The sequence below is a fragment of the Trachypithecus francoisi genome, unplaced genomic scaffold, assembly GCF_009764315.1.
Source record: "Trachypithecus francoisi isolate TF-2019V2 unplaced genomic scaffold, Tfra_2.0 Contig01531, whole genome shotgun sequence".
Taxonomy (NCBI): Eukaryota; Metazoa; Chordata; class Mammalia; order Primates; family Cercopithecidae; genus Trachypithecus; species Trachypithecus francoisi.
The window spans coordinates 488697-509688 of record NW_022681437.1 but is presented as its reverse complement, the minus strand read 5'-3'; the positions used below and the strand labels follow the sequence as shown (position 1 = coordinate 509688).

General features: G+C 38.8%; 1 protein-coding gene and 1 pseudogene across 1 annotated transcript in view; one reads left to right on the top strand and one right to left on the bottom strand.

Annotated features, from left to right (window-relative positions):
* LOC117062667 (protocadherin-11 X-linked-like) overlaps positions 1 to 20992 on the top strand; it is a gene marked incomplete at its 3' end in the record, with an annotated part of 529838 nt that overhangs the window by 128070 nt on the left and 380776 nt on the right.
* Positions 16041 to 16991, bottom strand: LOC117062677 (annotated as a pseudogene).

Sequence of the window (20992 nt, the reverse complement as noted above, 5' to 3'; positions counted from 1 at the left end):
TTTGCATTCAGTAATTTAATGTACATTCAGCTCTTTAAAAGAACAGAGGATAAACTTAAAGTTATTGGAAATAGAGGAAAGTTATGACAATCCTCCATTTGAATGACTTATAATGGAAGTGGGAGATAATATAAAAGTGCAGGAGAAAGCTGAATATGGAATAATAATAGAAATTATAGTAGTTCAGAAGATTGTTTTTAATTTATTCTGTTTGTCAGAGTAAGTTCCATTTGAGAGCACACAAGAGTAGAAAAGTTCATTCATACAAACACTGCGTATCACACAATGTATTATTTTTGTATGTCAAGCATGCAGGTGAGCCCTTGCAGATTCCATTTTTGACTTTTTTCTTCCTTTTTATTCATAGTCAAAATAACAGTTAGAGGCCATGTACATTAGATGTGCAATTCCCAGCTCTGGCTTTGTTGAGTGGAGTGTCTTCTAGACACACTGTGAGTTAAACTTAATTTATAGATGAGATACCAATTAAGGGACTTGACAATGAAGTCATTTTTACAATTTATGAAACCTGATATCTTTGTCCCAGCTTAAGATGAATTGATTCTCCATTGGTGTTTCTTTATATCTATCTCTTAATAAAAGACTTTGTTCAATTAATAAAGTTCTTTAAACAACTATTAGTTATCACTTTAAGAAGTTAAACATTGGCTTACAAGAGAAAGGAAGTCTATTAAAACCATACATTTGATTTTCTCTAATTTTTAGAAGCCCACATTTTGTCCGTTGAAAGTGTCCCCAAAACAGCAGGGATTTGGTCTAGGTTCTGCTACTCACTGCACAGAAAGCCAATGACTGAGATGACAGGTATTACCAAGGAAGAAGAAAGAAGGCTTTAATTGGGTGCTGCAGCCAAGGAGACAGGAGCTCAGCCTCAAATCCCTCTCCTTGACTGTCTAAAATTAGGTTTTCATGTAGCAGGGAAGAAATGTAACAATGTGTTAGAAGACAGGAACTAGAGAGGGGCAAGGAAACAATCATGATGAATGAGGGGTCTGGCATCTCATAGTCTGGATGCTCTGATCTGGTGAGTTTCAGTTCTTTGATTTTTTTTTTTTTTTTTTTTGAGAGGCTTGAACATCAATTACTGAGGAAGGAATGTAGATAAAACAAATATAAGTGTCAAGCTTTAAGACCAGAAGGGTCAATATCTATGTTTATCCCAAAACAACTGTCTATGGTACTATTGGGTCGGTTTCAAGACAATGAATTTCAAGAGAATGAATATTTGATGCTTTTGGAGGCAAAATTAACTTATTCAGAATACTATTCCCTAGAATATAAAGAGATGTGTTATTCAACTAAAGAATAGTTTGTGTTCTTACTCATAGTGGGAGTTGAACAATGAGAACACATGGACACATGGCAGGGAACATCACACACTGGGGACTATCGGGGGTGGGGGCTGGGGGAGGAATAGCGTTAGGAGAAATACCTAATGTAAATGATGAGTTGATGGGTGCAGCAAACCAACACGGCACATGTATACCTATATAACATACCTGCACATTGTACACATGTACCCCAGAACTTAAAGTATAATTTAAAAAATAAAATAAAATAATAATTGCCTTTCAAAAAAGAAAAAGACATATTGAAAAGCTACCCTGTATTTTAACAGGCACATATTTTTAGAATAAATATTATTGCATAAAATAAAGAATAGTTTGTTGGGTGAAAGGAAATTTATTTTATTTTATTTTGTTATTTTATTTTATTTTGTTTTATTTTATTTTATTTTATTTTATTTTATTTTATTTTTAGATTTTACTTTAAGTTCCAGGATACAAATGCAGAACGTGCAGGTTTATCACATAGCTATACATGTGCCATGGTGGTTTGCTGCACCTATCAGCCTGTCATCTAGCTTTCAAGCCCCACATGCATTAAATATTTGTCCTAACGCTCTCCTTCTCCTCACTCCGCACCCCCCAACTGGCCCCAGTGTGAGTTGTTCCCATATCTGTGTCCATATGTTCTCATTGTTCGACCCCCACTTATGAGTAAGAACATGCAGTGTTTGCTTTTCTGTTCCTGTGTTAGTTAGCTGAGGATGATGGCTTCCAGCTTCATCCAAGGAGAGATGATGGAAGGGACCTATTTAGTGTCATTCTTTTCTCCCCTTTTTTTGTCTGTTACCAGTGTGTAGTTATTGGGATGGTATGAACAGGCTGTATGACTGAGAATGCTGTAAGACAGGGTTCCCCAAACCATGGGCCATGGACCAGTACCTATCTATGGCCTGTTAGGAGCCAGGCTGCAGAGCAGGAGGTGAGCAGTGGCAAGCAAGCATTACCGCCTGAACTTCACCTCCTGTCAGATCAGCAGCGTCATTAGATTCTCACAGGAGAATCTTTGAATTGCTCATTCAAAGGATCTAGACTGTGCACTCCTTATGAGAAATCTAACTAATGCCTGATTATCTGAGGTGGAATAGTTTCATCCTGAAACCATTATCCATCCACCCACCCCCACCTTCCAGACATGGAAAGTTGTCTTCTACGAAACCGGTCCCTGGTGCCAAAAAGGTTGAGGACCACTGTTGTAGGAGAAGGAGATAAGCAGACATATTTCTTTGTTTCCAATTGAGTGTTCAACCTTCCCAGAGAGCTGACAAAATAGAAAAGAGGCAGACCCCCCTAGCAACATCACATGAATACAAATTTTAAATTTAGGAGTACTTTATTCTGTTGTCTCTATCTATACAGGTTAATATTTAACTTTTTAATAACTATATTAGCAGGAACAACTTAGTTATACAACAAATCTCTTAAACTAATATTGTTTGTTATAATTTAAAGAGCAGCTTTTTTTTTAATTTTAATCATTTATTATATAAACAGATTTTTCTTTTCTTTTTTTTTATTATACTTTAAGTTCTAGGGTACATGTGCATAACGTGCAGGTTTGTTACATATGTATACTTATGCCATGTTGGTGTGCTGCACCCATCAACTCGTCAGCACCCATCAATTCATCATTTATATCATGTATAACTCCAAGAGCAGCTTTATATTCTCTTATTTCATGAATAAGGCTGAAACGAAATATTACTCTGATTTTAGTGATGAGAAATTTATACTCAGAGATTTAGCCTTTTCACCCAGCTAATAAAGGGTAATGCCAGAACTTGAACAATGTCTTCTGAATGCGATCCATTTGCTTTTCTTTCACCTCGGGTTCTACAAAGTGAATTGCAGTTTTGAGTGGTGCAGTGAATTGAAAAGCAAGCCTTCACATATGAGTTGATTTTTAAAAATCAACTCTTCATTGTCATAGAAAATCTTCACATTTAATTTTTAAAATCTGATTACACAACGTAGTATTTTCTTTTTCTGCAGAGTGGATTCAGGATAGAAGGTTAAGTTTTCTTTATATTTCCTTCTGTGCTGTTTTAATATTTTTTTCAATAGGTTCCCACTGTTAAGTATTTATATTCACTCTCTTTGCAGTATAAACAATAAAATAACAACATAAATATTTCAGATTTGTAAATAGTCTTTTTCTCTCAAAATACCACCACATTTGTTATTTTTTCTTTAGTTTGTTATCCTGTCTCACAGTTAAAGTGACTGAGTCACAAGCAAATAGTGTTGGCGAAGGTCTTATGGCTAGTTTTTGTACAGCACAAATCTCAGGTTCCTGATTTTAGGCTACAGTTCTTTGGACAGCAAAAGTTATTTGTTTATTTTTCTTTTAACTATCCCCTCTTTCAGTCTTAGCTTAATTTTTCTGAGGCTAATGCGACTTTATAATAATGTATTTCAGGTATGCTTAACCTTTTATCATTACATGTTACAAAATGACCTGATGGCATGAACAGTGTGCGTGTACCTTTTAAGAAGTTTTATTTTCAGCTCCAGAAAAACTTATCAATTTGGAAAGGTCTAATTCACCATGCCACATTGAAATACTGAAGTAAAACATTGTGATTTATAACACCATATTGTTATAAATCTAAAAATGGGTGACTTAATCGTATTTTGTAGCTTCAAATGCAACATATAACATTAAATTATTAAATGTTACTGTTGGTAGAAGTCAATGCAGCTTAGAACTAAAAAAAGGCATGTCTTAATTTCTCTTAGAAAGTCTGAAATCTTCACTTTCAGCAATGAACTTTCACATCCTAATTGAAATATAAACAGAAAAGATGTGTGTTTTCTTTCCCATCTCTTTTCCATTTGCATGATTATAGATTCTGACGGACACAAAATGTTTATGTATTCAGTGACACCTCTTTTAATTAAAACACTATACAGTATGAGGGTATAATACCAGACCTCTCATTATTACCCAAAGGAATGTACTTGGCATAAAAAATAGTTGGTTAAAAAGTGATTACCTCAGAAAGGGTAGCTTAATTATATGAGCATTTGCTTGACTCTGGAGAATACTTTGCAAGCCCAAGGGCAACACTTACAAGTATAACCACAGGTCACAGCAACTTTCCCTGTACCAATTTACACTATAAAATTAGTATCCAAACAAGTCTTTGCTCACTTCATGTGAATTACTTGGAAAATAGTGTCTTGTTAGATTAAAAAAAAAAGTTGTGATTGTTTAAAAAAGTAACATCATATTAGGAAAATTCAAGATATTGTTTAGAATTTACTAAGCGTCAAGATAGTGAAGAGGATCAAAGAAGGATCATCATAGGCTAGACATAGTGGTTCACACCAGTAATCCCAGCACTTTGGGAGTCTGAAGGTGGGAGGATCGCTTGAGTCCAGGAGTTTAGAACAGCCTGGGCAATATAGGGTGACTCCTTCTCTACAAGAGAATAAAAAATTACCAGGGCGTGGTGGCATGCTCCTGTGTCCCAAGTACTGGGGAGTCTAAGGTGGGAGTGTCACTTGAGCTCAGGTGGTTGAGGCTGCAGTGAGCAGTGATTGTGCCACTGTACTCCAACCTGGGTGACAGAGTTGCCCTTGTCTCAAAAAAGGAAAAAAAAGAAAGAAAAAGCAAAAGGGATCACCGTGTTTGGCAGCATGGCTTGGTGGAGAGTGCAGCCTAGAATCCTGATTCTGCCAGTTCTTGTTATGTGACTTGGGGTAATTTATTGAATCTCACCAGGGCTCAGCTTCCTCATTTGTAAAATAAGTATAATAATACCTTTCTTACATGGCTTTATTGAAAATTAGCAATAAGATAAAGTTCGTAGTGCAGCACCTCATAGTGCAACCACACGTAGGCACTGAATAAAGTTAGTTCTGATGATTATTCTGCCTTTCAAAAACATCAGATGCAAAAAAAAAAAAAATGATGCAACAGGAAAATATTCAGGTTCCGCATCTAAAAATTAAGATATAGTGATACCTACCTTACTGAGATGTGATATGGTGAAGTACCTAACACAGTGCTGGACCTCATAAGCTTCCAATGATTGACCGTTACTTTCAAATTTTCAATGAATTGTAAAGACAAAATGCAAATGAAGTTGAAAGGCATTGTCAACCATGGTGTCATGCAGATGCTACTTAATATAACTTGAAAATACATTGAAATTTTAATAAATTTGTCCTCTTAGGAAAATAGCTAAGGAAAAATACATAATTACCTAATCTTGACTTATTTTCATTATTTAAGAAAGCATTACAGGAACGTTAAGAGATGTATAGCTCAAGTAAGCAAAGAAAGCTTTCTTTTCTTTCTGATTTTGCACTTGGGGAATTTTTTCTTGATCTTCTTCTTCAAAAGGAGCAGAGAATTCATTTATGTGTACCTGAGGTCCTGATTATTATGAAAAAAAAAAAAAGAAGAAGAAGAAACTGAACAACTCTGCATACTTTAGTAAAACAAAATAATTCAATTAAGCTTGTTCAGGGTATCTTAGTGTTTTAGCAAAGTTGAAAAGGACACTTGACTCTTGTTAAGGGGAGCTCTGTAGACATTTATGTCTGGGGGAATATGTTACTCAGTTTGCAGCATGATAATAAGCTCTAAACCAGGGAATTGTATCAGTTGCATAGACAATGAATCCAGTCTGGAAGATAAATTGTTCACTGAGGGTAAAGTGGCTGAATTTCTGATATAAGTGGCCGTACAATCATGAGAGCTTTAACTCTAATAAAAACATAGCTGTTGGTTCTTAAAAACAGTCACCTTACCTTTCATGAGCAATTTGACTTTTAGGCTTAATGCATTAGTCTCTTAAGTGACAAATTTTTGCCTGTGCTAACAACTAGTTGGCAGAATTTTGACAGTGAACAGAAGCTGTCAGACAAACCATAATATTTCCTCCAGTAGCTGATCTGTTCATTTTAAGCATCAAAAGCTTAGGTAAAACATGGAGAGAACTTGTTTTATGGTTTCTGAGATCATTTTTTCATATTGCTTGATAAGCTCTAAATAAACTATTATCTACATGTAAGATGTACTTAACAAATAAAACTACCTGAAATGGTGGTTGCCAGCATTTGAGAGCTGGGGGATTGGGGAGATGTTTGTCAAAGGACACAAAATTTTAATTAGATACAAAAAATAAGTTCAAGAAATCTATTGTGCATCATGGTGCCTATAGTTAATAACAATATACTTGAAAATTGCTGGTGACAGATTTTAAGTGTTCTCACCACACACAAAAAATGGTAAGTATGTGAGCTAATGTATGTTAAAACAGCTTGATTTAGCCATTTCATAATGTATATATACAGAAAAATCATATAGTACACCATAAGTATATACAACTTTTTTTTTTTTTTTTTTGAGACAGAGTCTCACTCTGTCGCCCAGGCTGGAGTACGGTGGCGTGATCTCGACTCACTGCAACCTCCGCCTCCCAGGTTCAAGCAGTTCTCCTGCCTCAGCCTCCCGAGTAGCTGGGATTACAGGCACCCACCACCATGCCCGGCTAATTTTTGTATTTTTAGTAGAGATGATGTTTCACCATGTTGGCCAGGCTGGTCTCGAATTCCTGACCTCAGGTGATCCACCTGCCTTGGCCTCCCAAAGTGCTGGGATTACAGGTGTGAGCCACCATGCCCAGCCTACAACTTTTACTTGTCAATTAAAAAATAAATTTAACAAAAGAAAAAATAAAATTAACAGGCATTTTGCAAAGCCTTTATATTGGGTTTATTTCACATTTGCATCAGTTCTTTATTCTCAATTTTACAGTAGGAGAAAACTTTTTATAAACCTGGAAAAAATAATTTTTTCTATAATAGGAAAGCTTTAAGAATGTTAAAATGTAAACAGATGACTGATTATTGTATGTCAGTCTCAGCAAGTTATCCATGATTTATTTATTTTTATGAATTGTAGATAAATCTCACCATTACCTATCCATGATTTACTTAGGTATTTATATATTAATTATCTTGAGAAATATAGAAAAGTTCTTGTTAAAGAAAAATCATCAATTTTGTGTTAAGTGACAATGAGTGCAAAGTATAGAGACTATTAGAAATTGATAACCTTTGTGGTGCGCCATAAATGGGATTAGAAGTGCCAGTGGTGTGGTTGTGACTGTTTTGCAAGTGGTCAGGGTTTGCTCATTGAGAGGGTAGAATATGGAGCCCACATTAAATGTGCTAAGGGATTTTGTCAAGCAAATATCCAGGGGAATAATTTTCCTGGCAGAGGAAATAATTAAGAGTTATATAAAAACATTACAGGTATGTTCAAGGAATAGTAAGGTGTTCAGTGTGGCTAAAGCAACTTGAACTAAGGGGCAGTGATAGAAGAGGAAATGACAGGGAAGATGGCGGTGGCAAGGGAGATATTTGGAAAGACCTTATAAGAAGCTACAATGGCCTGATTCCGAGTAAAACATGGAGACATGGCAGGCCTTTGCTTACAGGCGTGAAATAATTTTACTTGGGTTTCTTTTTCTTTTTTTCTTTTTTTCTTTTTTTTTTTTTTGAGACTGACTGTCACTCTTGTTGCCTAGGCTGGAGTGCAATGGCACGGTCTTGGTTCACTGCAACCTCCACCTCCCGGGTTCAATTGATTCTCCTGCCTCAGCCTCCCAAGTAGCTGGGGCTACAAGTGCGTGCCACCATGCCCAGCTAATTTTGTATTTTTAGTAGAGATGGGGTTTCTCCATGTTGGTCAGGCTGGTCTCTCACTCCTGAACTCAGGTGATCCACTTGCCTCGGCCTCCCAAAGTGCTGGAATTACAGGCATGAGCCACCACGCCTGGCCTTTTACTTGGGTTTTAATAGGATTGCTGTGGTTGCTGTTGAGAATAGTACATATGAGGTAATGATGCAAGCAGAGACTTACTGTACTACTCCTCAGGAGAGAATGGTGGCTTGCACAAGGATGGAAGCAATGAAGGTGGTGAAAAGTAGTCAGATTCTATATTTATTAGGAAACACCTAGGATGATGTCTTAATATACCAAAATGTGAAATGTAAGAAAATAGAGATGTCAAGATGACAAGAAGATTTTTGGCATTGACAACTGAAAGAATAGTTGCTATCAACTGTGATTGGTAAGAATGCACATGGATCAGGAGTTCAGTTTTAGACATCTTAATCTTAAGACGTCAATTAGATATCTATGTGGAGATGCTGACTGGCAGTTGGATATAGGAAATTGGAGTTCAGGAGAGTGGTCCTGGCTGGAGATATAAACTTGGTAGTTGACAGCATATGGTTGTTAAAGACATGAGACTGGTTATCAGCAAAGAATGAGTGTGTAGATACAAAAGGGAGGAAACCTTAGAGAACTCCAAGTTTTGGAGATCTAGGAGAAGGGGAAAAACTAGTCAAGGGGACTCAGGAATGGCTGTAAAAGTATGAGGAAGACCTGAGTGTGTGGTATCCAGGGAAGTCAGATGAAGAAAGCTATCAAGGAGGGGAAGGGATCAACTGGGTTAAATGCTGTTGATAGCATCAGGTAAGATGAGGAGGAAATTGATCATTGATGAGGTAGTTTACTGACTTGTGAGAAGCAACATCAATATCCAAATGAAAGAAGACACTTTAATGCTATTAATAATAGACAGCTTAAGACTGGGGGTCACAATCTTATGGCCCACCGCCCACATGTAGACAAAGATGGGCTTTGAGAGGCAGTGTTTAGGAAAACAATAATTGATTGTGAAGGCTATTGGGAGACATGTACTCTCCTATTAGCCATAGACCCATCATGTCATATTATTTTATATTTGAGGGTGTTTACATGTTTATTATTTTCTTCTTGTTGTTGTTGTTTTTGATACTGGGTCCCACTCTGTCGCCCAGGCTGTAGTGCAGTGGTGCGATCAGGGCTCACTGTAGGCTCAACCTCCCTGGCTGAAGTAATCCTTCCACCTCACCCTTCCGAGTAGCTGGGACTACAAGCATGCGCCACCACACCCGGCCCATATTTGTGATTTTTGCTTGGCTCCTGAAAGAACATGGCTGCTTTGAATGTGTGACCCCTGGTTATTAAGTGTGTTTTTGCTTTGGCACAGGAAAAAAATAAAACTGATGTAATTTTGATAGCACAGTTATTTTCATTATTATACAGATGTATACAAGACTTGGATTTCTAGCTCAGGATAATTGAATTTTTCATCTAAATTCATGTTCCACTTCAAGGCCAGACATACTTTCTCTCTTCTGTAAGGGCATTGAATGATAGACGTTTTGTTAGACAGAACTCTTGCTTTGCTATTTGGCCTTTCCTAATCTCTGTTCACAAAAGAAAGATCCGAACACAGAGGTTAAATGTCTTGCACGGCAAATGGCTAGCTGTGTTATGACCAAGACTCTTAACTTCTCATTCAGCCCTGAAGATTATATTGGTCTTCTGATGTGAAATTACTGTTCTTTCTTTTATGCTATCTAGCTACTTGTTCAGTTAACTTATTCATTAATCACCCAATATATATGAAGCATTCTATATTTATGCCAGTAATACATGTACATTGCAGCCATTTTTAAAACGAGGAAATGCACTTAAATTGTGTGTTTAAATTTATCAGAATCACATATGGTGCTTTTTACCACAGATAGTAGTTTTTAAGATTATATTTATCCATATTACCTCCGTAATTATTTATGATCAGGTTAGCTTAAGTGGTGAAAAGCCATATTAATGCTCCACTTTGGTTTTGAGATAACTGCTGTTATTCAATCCATTATTCTTATCCATTAGAATTCCTCTTTTGTCCAGAAATTATTCAACCCTTAGAATCAAGTCTCTGTACTTTCTCGTTTATGTTTCCCTCACTCCAAGTCTAAGTAGACACCATGTCTGCATCCTTTCCTGCCACACTATGGTTGTAGATAATATGTCTATTTAGATATAAATTGCAAGAGTAAGAGGATTAATTGTATAAAATTATCATAGAGTTGTAATTGAAAATCTCTTTTAAAAAAATAAAATCACTTCTAATGACATAGTCATGTTGGCCTCTTGTCATTGCTGTACCATAGTTGTTTATTTTGTATTTTTGCCCAGGTGCTTAATTCAGCCACTGTCAGCCTTACAAAATTAGATAACTGTACTAATAAATCAGCTTCTGACTAAGACTAGGTGATTTTCTTTATTGCTAGGCCCAAACTATTTTCAATATGTTAAGGAAAGAAACACCCCAAACCACATTGACTTATAACTATATCTATGCAGAATTTTGTTTCAGTGGCAGTATATAAGGGGCAAAGATTTCTCTCTTGCCTTCTCCTTAGCCATGAGTGGATTGAGTCGATGAGCACATGTTAAGCATTTTTAGTGAATATCCTGATTTCCTAGTGCTTCAGAAGTAGCAGGAACAGTCAGTCTCACTCACCACTCAAATAGACCTGGAATTTATCTTCTCCTTTTTCTCATTTCTCCATGCCATAATTTATAATGTCATCACCCTTTCTCCTACATATGATCTAAAAAACTGGTAGCTAATCCTAATTCCATCCTAATTCATTCTCGGCCAGCATAGTTTGTTTCCTTTATTAAAAACTTGAATGTAATGCCTGGGGCAGGGTGAGTGTGGTGGGTTCTGCTTTAAATTTGCATGATTTCTGAGGCTTTCAAAAGCATTTGGATTTTTAAACCTTCCTTAGACAGTTGTAATCCAGTCTCCTAATTGTTTTCTCCTTCAAGTTGTAAATCCTCCCTGTCCAAATAACCCTCCACCCTTTCCCCAGATTCAGCAATCTAAGAAAACAGTTCTGATCATATAACCCTCCTTTGTAAATCCTATTTGCTTCTCTATTGCATGAGGGGTAAGATCCAAACTCTAACATGCAGATGAGAAGTTTCATCACATGGTTCCAGTCCACTTTTCCCAGTCCCTTCGCTTCCACTTTTTGTTAACATCCTGCCTCCACAACATACCCCAAGAGCTGCAGCAGAGCAAGTTATACCTAGTCCCTTTAGCCCCAGTGGTCTTTTGGGTCCCTTTCTTTGGCCTGTGCTTTTCTCTGCCTGTACTCACTTTGACTTTCTTCCTTACCTGGAAAATACTTATTCTTCTACTAAGCCCCAACATATATAATAATTCCTAGGTGAAGAGTTTCCTGAATCTCTGGGGTGGTTGATCGTTTTTCTGGGCTACCAATCACACTTTGCACATCTCTTCGGTGTAACACTTACCATAATGTGTTTCAAGATTTACGTGTCCCTGCTTCACTTTGCCATACAGGAAGCTCTGTGATAAGCACGGTTAGATCAAATTCATTTTTGTATTAACAACACCCAGTAGTGTCTGGCACATAATAGGTGCATAAGGGATGTTTCTTGAATAGGTGAAAGAGGAATCTCCCTATTTCTCCCTACTTATATTCTGTGGGCAGCTGCTATCCCCTTGCTGTCTATCTGATCCTCAATCACTTCCTCTTGTCCACTCAAACTTTCTCATGGTATTTTGCTTATCCATCTTACATCTTTACCCTCTGGTTTTTAAGATGGTTATAAAGACAGGGACCAGGGCTCAGGGATCTGTGATTGATACTTCTAGACATCGCAGTTTGGTTTGGTGCCACCATCAGTGACAGCAGCTGCTATCATTTTTCTCAGTTTCCAGGATTCTTCCAATATCTCAGGGCATAGCTAAATTCTAGAGCTATCTCTGATGATTTGAGGTATATGGTATGTGTAATTCAGTACTTCATATCTGCATTTATTATTCTATATAAGCCTTCCATAAGGGCATTTTTGTCTGTTTAAAATGTAACAATAAATCAAATACGTTGAATTTTCTGTATATCCGAATGCATTGTAAAACTATTTTGAATGGCGTTTGAGATAAAATTCAGATTGAACATATAGTATACTAATGACATCATGTTAATGTGCCTGTAACAAACATGAACAGGGTATCAGTTGTGAATAGATAACCATAATAAAATTCAGTAGGTTTGTTCTTGAGAGTGAGGTGTCACAAATTCTGCTATTTGGCAAGATAAGGACTATGAAACTGGCAAAATTAGCCTTCCGGAGTTTAAATTAACCTATAATAATTTCACTGCTTAGGAATATTAAGGTAACTTAATACTTTTGTTAAAGTGTAAATGCAAGACAAGAAAGAGTAATGGCAGGCCGTTTTACTTTTTATATTGTCTTCTTTAATGTATTTCCGTTTCTCCTTCCTGCCTATGCCATTCATATTATATTCTTTTTACTGTGAAAATAGAGCATATAACTTTATGAATAAGGAAACGTAAGCTCAGGGAATCAAAATGCCTTGCTCAAAGACATACAACTAGTTAGTAACAAGGCTGGGACTAAAATTCAGATCCCTTCACTCAAACACTAAGGACCTTAACATTATCATATGCTGTTCCCCTTCATTTGACATTTTTTTTCTAATCTTCAGTGTGTGCTGTTTTATTTACTGCAAAGAAGAGATGCTGTGTTTCTCTATAAAGTGATTACAAATTTGTGGCGCTACAGTCATCATAGTTGTTCCTACAAATAACTTAAAAGCAAAATATTGAAGTATGCCTTATCTTCACTGTCAATGATATTATGACCAAATGGTAATTACTAAATAACAAAACAGTCATATAGCCACCAATCCAATTGTTTAATGCTGTTATCTAAAGGCAAACATTTTAAAAAGCAGTGGGTTAATACAATTTTCAAAAATTTGACTCATCAAGCTGTAAGTCTCAATAGTCAACAGTTTGAGGATTACATCAAAAACTAGGCAGGCATTAATGAGATTACCAAATGATATCTTATCCTTAAATACCCTAGTTTAAAATTAGCAAGAATGCACTTGGTGTCTAATTTCTGAGAAGTAAAAACAGCTTTGGCTGTTTACTCTAAGTTTAGGACAAAACTCAATTGAATGAAAGCAAGAAGTGGAGTAGAAATTTTAGTGTTTTAAGGCCGGGTGCGGTGGCTCAAGCCTGTAATCCCAGCACTTTGGGAGGCCGAGACGGGCGGATCACGAGGTCAGGAGATCGAGACCATCCCGGCTAACATGGTGAAACCCCGTCTCTACTAAAAATACAAAAAAAAAAAAAACTAGCCGGGTGAGGTGGCGGGCGCCTGTAGTCCCAGCTACTTGGGAGGCTGAGGCAGGAGAATGGCGTGAACCCGGGAGACGGAGCTTGCAGTGAGCCAGGATTGCGCCACTGCACTCCAGTCTGGGCAACAGAGTGAGACTCTGCCTCAAAATAAAAAAAAAAAAAAAGAAATTTTAGTGTTTTAAAAGCTGACAGCTCTAACCTGAACCAGAGTATTTATGTTATTAAAATAGTCTTGGAATCCTAGGTCAGGCAATTCCATCTTTCTGAACTGCCCTCTACACACTTCTCCAGCAGCAATACTCAGCACTTCTTTCAAAGCAAAGGCTCTCAAACTGACCCAAAGCAGGAAAGTTTCCTTGACCAATCCATATCACATTTTAATGATTCTGGACAGGATTCACAGCTCTTTCTAGCTCTGTATCTTTTGATGGATATCTTAGGGAAGTAATTTTAGCAAGTGACAATTTTAAAAAGCTGGAGAGTTCTTTCCTTTTGTTTTGGTTTGGTTTGGTTTTGAGACAGGATCTCGCTCAAGCTGGAGTGCAGTGGCACGAGCTCAAGCAATCCTCCCGCCTCAGCCTTCCGAGTAGCTGGGACTACAGGCGCACACCAGCTAAATTTTGCTGTTGTTTATAGTAGGCACAAGGTCTCACTACGTTGGCCTTACTGGTCTCCAACGCCTGAGCTCAACAGATCATCCCGCTGTGCCCTCCCAAAGTTCTGGTATTACAGGCATGAACCACCGTGCCCAGCCCCAAACTGGAGATTTGTATAGAGCATTTTATGTTGCTTTGATGAGAGACATGCAACACATATCAAATGATAAAACTGCATTACTACTTTTTAAATACTTAAATAGCAGTTGAATTAATTAGTTTGTTAATTCAGTAAATATCATTGAGTGTCTACTAGTTTTGAAGTTCTGTGTGAGGTTTTGTATATACATATATGCACACAGAATATATATGTACACACACAGAATATATACACACAGTATGTATATATATGCTGTAGGCATATATATACACAGTATGTATATATACTGTGTGTATATATAGTATGTATATATACAGTGTATATGTGTATATATAGTGTGTATATATATACAGTATATATATACACATAGTGAGCAAGATTTGTTCCCATTCCTCAAGAAACTCACAGTACATTGACAGTCTTACATTTTGTAAATATTTAATAACTAACTCGACAGTGCTATGACTGACAGGTTATTTGTGATTTTACCTCCCTTCCCATTCAATCATTGAATGAAGAATTGAATAAGGAAAAAATGAAGGAGAACCAAGTTCCATCACACTGGTTCCTATCTTAGCTAGGTTTTTAATTATTCAAGAAAAATTTGGCTTGTCCTTGCCAAAACTGTATATTCAACAAAGATTTATACTTGTGGTTTCCTAAGTGCTCTGGAAGTCTACAATAATGCAGTATCTGATTTAAAAAAAAAAAAAAAAGTGGCTACCTGATAAGTCCCCCACTGCCTGCTGTTGCACAAAATGACTCATTAGAAAAAAAAAAATTTGGAATCAGAAATTATAGGTTATTTTTCTGGATCTACCACTTAACCTTTTATACCACTTGATTAGTCCATTTTCATTGTGCTGATAAAGACATACCCGAGACTGGGCAATTTATAAAAGAAAGAGGTTTATTGGACTTACAGTCCCACATGGCTGATGAGGCCTCACAATCATGGTGGAAGGCAAAGAGGAGCAAGTCACACCTTACGTGGATGGTGGCAGGCAAAAAGAGAGCTTGTGCAGGTCAACTCCTGTTGTTGTTGTTGTTTTCTTTTTTTTAGGTTTCAATATTTTATTTGAGTCTAAGTGATATTAATTACAGCATTTGAAGGGGAGGCTCTAATTCCACAGAAAATGGAAGACTCTAAAATGTACCCATTAGACTGCTAAAAAACAAATTGAGTGGTGAGAATATAACAGAAGTCCAATTTAGATTCTGAGTGTTGTCACCATGTGATTACAATCACACAGACATTTCCAAGCGTATAGCTGGAGCTCCTGGAAGCTATTTCATACTCTGGTGCAAGGGTTAAGAAACGCAACACAGGAAGAAGTAAGTCCTGAATTATTGGCTTCATCACATCCACCCTCTCCACCCCAAAATGGCACAAAAAAAAGAGTGACCACACCCTGCAGACCTTTTGGTGTAAAAGAGATAATGATGAACTGGACTGGGAACAGGTCATGAGCGCTGTCATCAATTAGGGTTAGGAAGCCAAAGTTCAATTCTCAGGAAATCACAATTTCATTCATGTACTCAATATGAATTTACAAAGTGCCTACATATTATCAGCTTCCACTCGCAGCCATTTCTAGACAAAAAAAGAAACCTGGCATCTCAAAGTGGCTGCCAAGTTCCCCAAGTCTACCACTGAAAGGGCCTTTTTTGGGAATGAGTTTCTTCTGTACCTCTGAAAGACTAACATCTTAAAGCTGAATCATCTTTATCCTGGAGGTCTAACATATTTAGCAATACTTGCATCCCAGACATACAACATTAAAAGATACACTAAATTCTGAAGGTAGTTATGCTGCAAAATAGTTTAAAATCAAACAATTGTACAGTATTCATTTATGCTTGAAATTCCGGTCCCAGACCAAGCTTGTGGCCACCAGCATTGACGTCCTGGCCATCCAGAAGAGCTGACAGTGTCAGCTGGATACCTGGCTTTAGGATCTGAGTGTATCCTAAACCTATCAGGCTGGAGTTGTTCACTTTAGCAAGAAGCAGGCGTCAGGGTCAATCTAATACTTGACTGCTATTCGGAAGCGCGTGTTACTGTTTCCTACTGTCCAGGTGAGACTGACAGCAGTCTCCAACTTCTTGTTCACCTTCTAGTAAATGAGGCCGCCAAACTCTGTCCTGTCATTCACATCAGCCTGAAGCTGGAATTCATCAGTCTAGTAGCCAACTGCAAAGTTGCTCTGGGTCACTCGAGACTTTGCAGTCTCAAAATGTATCTGGTAGCTGGCCAGTCAGCCCTTGTAACCCAGCACAAGAGCACCCCGGATGGAAGGCCCAGCAATGTCGAAATCCATGTTGCAGTCCACGTTAATGTGCTCCTGCTTGTACCCTGTCTTGATTTTAGCATTTTTTCCCCCTAGTGTTGGGTGGGAAGGCTGAATCGAAGGTCAGCTTCAGTCCACATGCAAGCTGATCTTCCACAGTAATCTCGGTGCCTAGTGTACTGTCGGTGTTCCATTTCTCCGTAAACGTCAGGCCCTACTCAGTTCATCTGTACTTGGTTTCCAGACTGCCCGGCATTTTGGTGGTCTCAGTGTTGGCTGAGCCTGAGTTTGTAAATACCTATCCATTCTCATATTTTATTTTCAAATCAAGCTATATTAAACCAAATCCATAGCCCTTGGTGAAGACATCCATGGCAGATTTGCCAAGATCAGCAAATGTGGGTGGCACAGCCATCTTATGCTCAGAGGTGGTGGCTGCAGGCTAGGCGGCTATGGCTGGCGTTGCGGCGTGGAGGCAGGGAGCGGAGGCAGGAAGCGGAACGGAGCCAGCCGCGGGGCCCAACTCCCATTTTTATTTTTATTTTTATTTTTATTTTTTTTTTATTTTTGAGACGGAGTCTCACTCTGTCACCCAGGCTGGAGTGCAGTGTCCAGATCTCAGCTCACTGCAAGCTCCACCTCCCGGGTTCACGCCATTCTCCTGCCTCAGCCTCCCGAGTAGCTGGGACTACAGGCGCTGCCACCTCGCCCGGCTAGTTTTTTTTTGTATTTTTAGTAGAGACGGGGTTTCACCGTGTTAGCCAGGATGGTCTCGATCTCCTGACCTTGTGATCCGCCCGTTTCGGCCTCCCAAAGTGCTGGGATTACAGGCTTGAGCCACCGCGCCCGGCCCAACTCCCATTTTTAAAACCATCAGATCTCATGAGACCCATTGACTGTGGCGAGAACAGCACGGGAAAGACCCACCGCCAGCATTCAGTCATCTCCCACCAGTTCCCTCCAACAACATGTGGGAATTATGGGAGCTACAAGATGAGATTTGGGTGGGGATACAGAGCCAAAGCATATAAACCACCAATAAAACCCGTTTAATAAAATGAAGAATATATGTGTATGTGAAAAATACTATATGTTATAATCTGCAGGCAAAAAGTATCATAGAAAATTGCTCATATTTATATTTATTATATATGTAGACTGTGTTCTTATTGCGTTATTAGCACTTAACGTTACATTTGAAGTATTTAATTTAGTTTAATCTGGGAAATCATCCCAATTTATTACTGCATACTTCATACGAAAATTACTTTTCAGTTTTTTTACTACAAAATATACATGTGGATATCTGTAAGTCAATGATGTTCTTCAACCTTAGGATTATTATAGTATTCTTTTCAAATCAGGGGAGACTTTAAAATAAAGTGAAATCCATGTGGCATGACTGTCCTAATTTTTACTTTACCTTATTAAAACCGTTTTAATAGATTTTTACTCATTAGAATCATATCTCTCTGGAGATTTTCACTTTTTAAATAAATATTCTGCTGGGTTTTAATTTCAACACCTAGATATTTATTCATTTTTATTAGTTTAATCTCTTTAAGAATATGTGTGAACTTTTGTCATAATGTTCTTTGCTTCGTTTTGTAAACATTATTTTGGTACTGTTACTTTAATCAATTTAAAGATACTTCTTTTTATCTACTTAGTGATTCTTAAAAGTTCCTGGAGTAACACCAGAGCTATTTGTTGTGACTGTTGACTCTTTGCTATGGCAAATTTAGAACTCTGAGCTAATCTTCAGAGATAATTTATCTGTAGGAATCCTCTTCTGCCTGGATTGAACATTCCTCCTAGATAAGTTTTGAGATTACTTCTCCTAAGGCGACCCAGGAGTATTACCTTCTGGGGACCACTTTTTACTTTAATATTTTCATTTAGGTATCCGTGGATCACGTGAATAGTATACATTGAGACCATAACCTGTTAAAATGAAAATCTACATTTATAAATTCCTTTTTCCCCCCTATCCAGACTAACATAGGCATAGTTCCTTGGAATCTCACTGTTCTGATGGCATTTTAAAAATCCAACATATGTATGCTTCTTCAAAGTCTTGGCTTTGTTCAGGGGATCTCATTTCCAAATTCCCACTTCAAGTGAACCTAAGACCTTAGCCTTGTGCCTTGCGTTCTTTCCTTGCAATTGAATCACAGGCCCCTTGGCCTTCTCTGCATTGATTATTCTAGTTACCCATTCTTCCATTCTTTTTTCAAGATTTTTAGTTTCTTTGCGCTGGGTGCGTAGTTCCTCCTTTAGCTCTGAGAAGTTTGATCGACTGAAGCCTTCTCCTCTCAACTCGTCAAAGTCATTCTCCGTCCAGCTTTGATCCGTTGCTGGCGATGAGCTGCATTCCTTTGCAAGGGGAGATGCGCTCTTATTTTTTGAATTTCCAGCTTTTCTGCCCTGCTTTTTCCCCATCTTTGTGGTTTTATCTGCCTTTGGTCTTTGACGCTGGTGACGTACTGATGGGGTTTTGGTGTGGGTGTCCTTTCTGTTTGTTAGTTTTCCTTCTAACAGTCAGGACCCTCAGCTGTAGGTCTGTTGGAGATTGCTTGAGGTCCACTCCAGACCCTGTTTGCCTGAGTATCAGCAGCAGAGGCTGCAGAAGATAGAATATTGCTGAACAGCGAACGCTGCTGTCTGATTCTTGCTCTGGAAGCTTTGTCTCAGGTGTGTACCTCTCCATGTGAGGTGTGAGGTGTCGGTCTGCACCTAGTGGAGGGATGTCTCCCAGTTAGGCTACTCAGGGGTCAGGGACCCACTTGAGCAGGCAGTCTGTCCCTTCTCAGATCTCAACCTCCGCGCTGGGAGATCCACTGCTCTCTTCAAAGCTGTCAGACAGCTGTCAGACTCCACCCAGAGGTGGAGTCTGCAGAGACGGGCAGGCCTCCTTGAGCTGTGGTGGGCTCCACCCAGTTGGAGCTTCCTGGAGGCTTTGTTTACCTACTTAAGCCTCAGCAATGGCGGGCGCCCCTCCCCCAGCTTCGCTGCTGCCTTGCTGTTAGATCTCAGACTGCTGTGCTAGCAATGAGGGAGGCTCCGTGGGCGTGGGACCCTCCAGGCCAGGTGTGGGATATAATATCCTGGTGTGCCCTTTGCTAAGATCCTTGGTAAAGCGCAGTATTAGGGTGGGAGTTACCCGATTTTCCAGGTGTTGTGTATCTCAGTTTCCCTTGGCTAGGAAAAGGGATTCCCTTCCCCCCTTGCGCTTCCCAGGTGAGGCGATGCCTCACCCTGCTTCAGCTCTCACTGGTCCGGCTGCACCAGCTGACCAGCACCGATTGTCGGCACTCCCCAGTGAGATGAACCCGGTGAGATGAACCTGGTACCTCAGTTGAAAATGCAGTCTTCTGTGTCGCTCACGCTGGGAGCTGGAGGCTGGAGCTGTTCCTATTCGGCCAGCCATCTTGCTCCCGACCCCCACAGGCCCCTTGGTTTGAAGAACTGTAAGTCCTCCCGCAACCTGCACACCCGCTACCACAACATCATCGCTAGGGCAGCCTTGATGTCAGGACTTTTTTGTGTTGTTCCTCTAAGGATTGCTTTCCTTTTCTTATGATCTAAGTAATACATGTAAAGGAGTGTTGCTATATTTTCTTCAGCAGTTCTATGGGTTTTGTAGCAGGAGAGTTTTCTGGTTATCTGTTTTTCCGTATTAACAGAAATGGAAATCTACTAGGTTTTACGTGTTTAAAGTTTAATTTGTCAGGCCTGGTGTAGTGGCTCACGCTTGTAATCCCAGCACTTTGGGGGGCTCAGGCGGGTGGATCACAAGGTCAGGGGTTCGAGACCAGCCTGACCAACATGGTGAAACCCCATCTCTACTAAAATACAAAAATTAGCCAGTTGTGGTGGCACGTGCCTGTAATCCCAGATACTTAGGAGGCTGAAGAAGGAGAATTGCTTGAGCCTGGGAGGTGGAGGTTGCAGTGAGCCACGATTGCACCACTGCACTCCAGCCTGGGTGACAGAATGAAACTCCATCTCAAAATAAATAAATAAATAAATAAAAATAAATAAGAAGTCTGATTTGTGACATTCAGGGAAAACCACACTCAAACCCTATTTTTCCCCTGGAAGCTTTGCATTCTTCAAAGAACATTGCCATATTCCAACTGAAATGGAGATTTTGCTGAGATTTTGTTTGTTTTGCTTATATCTGGACTTAACTTTTAAATACAACCTTCCTGTCTTCTTTCCTGTCTTCCAAACTCATGGAGTTACCATTTCAGAGGGAAAAGGTATGCTTTATAAAACTAGCAGAAATCCACATCTAGCTTGAAATCTACTTCATAGGAAACTTAAATTAATTCAGAATAAAACTAAGCCAAATGCTAAGTTAAATGCTAGTATGGAAAATTGTCTTTTTAAAATGCATCTTTTTTTAAAGAGCTTGAAATGTCTGGTAGAGATGCATAATTCTTTCACGGAAGGGTTTCATGAAGCACAGATGTTTTTCAGCCTCCCACGGGGATATATACCACCACAGTG